This window comes from Octodon degus, unplaced genomic scaffold (assembly GCF_000260255.1).
Source record: "Octodon degus isolate 3935 unplaced genomic scaffold, OctDeg1.0 scaffold00224, whole genome shotgun sequence".
In the NCBI taxonomy this organism is placed as follows: domain Eukaryota; kingdom Metazoa; phylum Chordata; class Mammalia; order Rodentia; family Octodontidae; genus Octodon; species Octodon degus.
The window spans coordinates 3011678-3016173 of record NW_004524800.1 but is presented as its reverse complement, the minus strand read 5'-3'; the positions used below and the strand labels follow the sequence as shown (position 1 = coordinate 3016173).

Here is a 4496-nt window from a genome sequence, read left to right as displayed (position 1 = left end):
ATATGTCATATTACCTGATAATATAAAAATGCAAAATAAAAATGATTTATCAATTCCTCTTAAAATTCCTAGTAATTCAGTAAGAGAAACGAGGCACAAAGTCTTAGTAAAATATGACACAAGAGCAGTAATACAATACCCACTTAAATTTAACTTCTCATAATTTGTTATAAATATAGAAAAACAACAAACTTTAAAAAAATTATATTTACTAAGACTCTGGCAATACGTTTATGCAACAAGATATAGCATACCAGACCTGCCACTCAACTTGTTTGTAAGTCTCAGCTTCAATATGAAGCTGCTTAAAATAAAAACTCAAAACCTACTTTGTACATGCTAAATATCTTGTCAAGCGTGCCATTAAACATGGTAATGAACTTAAGACAACACAAATAAGAGTTAACAAAGCTAAACATTGCAGCCTGAGCAACATTCATACAAAATATAAAGTAACTATCATTCGTTACATAAAATTTTCCTGACTGGTTAAAACTTAACAGTATAAAACATGTACTTTAGAATATTTAGCTATTAAGTTCAAAAAGTACCAGTATCTAAATGAAACAATTCCTTTCCAAAGACAAAGTAAGGTCAAAAATTATTTCAAATGACATAACACATTCTAAACCTAAACAACATTCAGTTTTTGTTGATGTGGAGGTATAAACTCAGAGCTTTGGGACTTTCTCGTGCTGCAAAGGGCTATTTCTCTGCTTCACTCAAAGCAGCAGATGACAAAGTCCACAGATGCCATTATGCTCAATGAAGGGCAAGAGAGCTCAAACCCAGCTCTGACCTCCACAGTAACTATGGCCACCGTGTCCACAAAAGTAGGAGGTGTGAGGGCCAAAGGCACACTAAGGATTTTTTTTTCTCCAAATGCCTTCAGCAAACCACTCCTCCCTCCACCCTAAAAGCTTTTTTCCAAGGTAAATAAAAAGTATACAAGGGGGAAAAATTAAGATACACTTATCTACAGAGTAAGGATTTCAGAATATTAATGAAATCCCTACTTTGAAAAATTTGACGAGAGTTATCTGGCCATTTCTGATTACATCGTAAGATTTATCCAGTTTCACTTTCTACTGATTTATCACTAGATACTTCTAGTCAAAAATATTACCTTGCTTCCCAAATATTTCAACCATGAGTATAACTGCAGTGTGTTATCTCCCAGGTTATTATGCAGTGGAAGAGAAAAAGTAGATGTTTAAGCAGCAAGCAACAATTATGGCCCTTTCACATAGCAGCATTGGAGTGCCTATTGAATAGTCCAGGAACAATTTTAAGAACAAGAAAATTCATGAATGTTAGTAAATATATCATAATTTCACAGTTGAAATTTCTTCAGACATTGCACTTTCTTCATAGGGGAGTCCTAGTTTTGTTAATGTTATGGTGACTCAGGACTTGAACTAGCAACCTTCTTTTTCTTCTTCTTACTGCATTTCTTATGCTTCTTTTATTTTTTTTTTTTGTTTTTTCTGTTGTTTTTTTTTCTCATTCTTTACTGCTTTTCTTCTTTTTCTCTTGTACCTCTTCAGTATTATCTGATTCTGACAAGGACTCAAATGAAGAAGTTTTATCTTCAGGATTCATCTTTCTTTTCTTGGTAAGTCCTTTAAGTCCTTTTCTTTCTCAGTTTCATCCTTTGACTTCTTTTTCTTTTTTAAACTTACCTTACTGTCTGACTCAGTTTCTGACAGGAAGCTTTCAGAAGATTTATATGAACAGTTCTTCTTTCTCCTATTTCTTGCTTCTTTTCCTCATCCTCAGAATCTGAAGAACCTACCAAATTTCTTTTCCTTCTTTTTTCTGTTTTTTTTTTCCTTCTTGGATGAGCTCTCATTTCCACTTAGTAATTTCTCTCTGTGCTATTCTACTTCTTTCTGTCAATTCTCATTCATTTTCTTCTTCAAATTCAGCCAAAACCTCAGAGCCTTTTTTTTCTTTTCTAGTTGCTCTTTCAATTCTTCCCAGGTAGGCCAATGTCAATTCAGATAATCCTGTATGTTTGCCCCTGAAGACTCTATTGGACCTCTTGATCTGGCGATTGCTACTGGATTCATGTAGGCCACCTGATTATCCCATTTTCCCAGGATGCTGGATGGAGCACCCAGTTAAGACTGTGAAAGCCAGATCATGCTACAGAAGCAGCCCATATGAGTTTTGTGATTGCTTTCTCCAGTTCTGTGAAGAATTATGATATTATTTTTATTGAGATTATTACTGTTATATCAGTACTTTTTTAAAGGTAGTTATTTTGACTAAATAGCTATTGGTTCTGCCTATTCAGGAGCAGGGAATGTCTTTCCATTTCTCCTGTTTTTTATTTAAGAGAGTACAAAATGGTAAAAGAAAAAGAGAAAACACTAGAAATATTACAGAATTTCACTAAACAGAATAATAGGAATTCTACAATGGTTGTTGTGTTACGTAATATTATCTTCAAATTTGTTGTTTACATTACTGTGTATAAACATGAAAAATTGAAGAAGAAAAATTTAATTAGTAACTTTTCCATTCAATAGACCACAAGAAATCAATAGTACAATTATCCAAGCTATCCTGTATATATACATAAATATATCTTTTCTTTATTTTATCCTTTCCCTCATTCCAAATTTTCCTTCCCATTGGAGAGTTTCTTTTCTTTACACAGTATCTTTGTACCTTACAGAATGATTTACTTTTTATGATGTCCTCTTCAATATACTTTTTCAGAGTGCTGCAGATTTTGTTACAAAGATCTTTCATTACCTTACTTAGGATAATTCCTAAGTATTTGCTTTTTTGGTGCTAGTTTGAATTGTATTTTTTCATAGTGTCTTTTGCAGTGGGTCAATTATTGATCTACAAGAATACTATTGATTTTTGAGTGTTGATATTTTACCCTACAAATTTGCATAATTAGGTTAATTCTAAATGGGTTTTGGGGGATTTTCTAAGTAGAGGATCATTAAAATTGCAAATAATGATGACTGGACTTCTTTCTTTCTTATAATTTTCTATTTTGTTACTTTTCCTTGCTTAATTGGCCTTGAAAATGTTTCAAATTTTATGCTAAACAGGAGTTGTGAAATTGGGCATCCTTGTTTTCTTCCTGGTTTTATGGAGAACACTTTCAGTTTCTCCTCATTTAGTATGATATTGACAATAGATTTGTCCTAAATTCATTTCATTAGACTGTGACAAGGTCCTTCTATATATATGATCTTTTTTTACCATGAATGTGCATTAAATTATAACTTTGACAAAATGGAATATAATTTTAAACACTATTAAGAGACAATATTCTTATTCCTTTAAGAGAGATCAAGGTGTAAAGAATGTTAAAATCTTGCCTTTGGTAGAAAGGGCAATAATCTCTTTAAACAGAAATAATCAGACTCGTTAAAAAGAGGACTGTAGTAGAGTAGATTCCAAGTGAATGAATTAGGATTTTATATAACACTGTTTTTCTCTGGTATCCTGTTCCATACAGGAACAACAGCATATAAAGTATCATGCAGAAAAAAATGTAGTGTGCGACTCTGTTTAGGGTCTTTTAATTTTTTCCCATAATTTTATTGAGAAACAAATACCAATGAGATAGTTTCAAAACAAATTGGTAGCAGAGCTTCAATAATTAACACATTGCATACTCTCATCCTAGTGGTTATTTGCTGTACAAGATGTGGACATGATATCCTACTTACAAACACTATTAGAGCAAATCCCTCTATTCATTAAGAGAATGTAACTATATCTATCCAAACCATTCTGAATACACAGACACAAAATGGACATTCATCTGTATCCCCTTTTTTGTCTAGTTCTGTCATTTGAATATTATAGGTGTCTTAACTCAGAAAAATATTCTAAAAGAGTCCAGTAGTCCACAACAGTATTGGGTCTTCCTCTTGACTGTCAATGTTAGAAGTTGTTGACCTGAGTCTCCTACAGTTCAACATAACACCATGGCTTTACTTCTTAAACTTCATTTTTATACTTTTCTGCTGGATGGCCAAGACCAAGATAAAGCAAGACCTTTGCAACAAGAGTTGTAGCTTTTAGGTCTGATAAGGTCAGTCAAATCCCATCAGGATTTATGCTGAGATCCTGTACCTCAGATTGTAGATCCTCTGTCAGTGTCAGCCATGTGGATGAGTCACAGCCATTGCTTGGCCAGAGTGCTCTCTGTGAAAGTCTGAGAGAATGTTTTCTCTCCATGTGACTCTCCTTAGACACACTCTACATCATCGATCAGTTTCCTCTTTGTCCCCATAATCTCCTTGATCAGAAAATTTGGGACACTACTGAGTGGCATGACGTTACAGAACAAGTTCCCATATGTTCTGAGTCTTAATTGACCTTGGAAGGCTAGGGCCAAAATGTTGGCTTTCATTGTGGCCCTCCTTTTTCTCTAATTTTGGTTTGCAAACTTAGGTTGTTAATCCTCCAGAAGAGAAGCTTATTTTTATTACCAAACAACCTAGGCTGCTGAGTTTAAC

General features: G+C 33.6%; 1 pseudogene; it reads right to left on the bottom strand.

The window, feature by feature from the left end:
- Window positions 1-1396: 1396 nt before the first annotated feature.
- On the bottom strand, window positions 1397-2096 carry LOC101566790 (annotated as a pseudogene).
- Between the last annotated feature and the right edge of the window lie 2400 nt (window positions 2097-4496).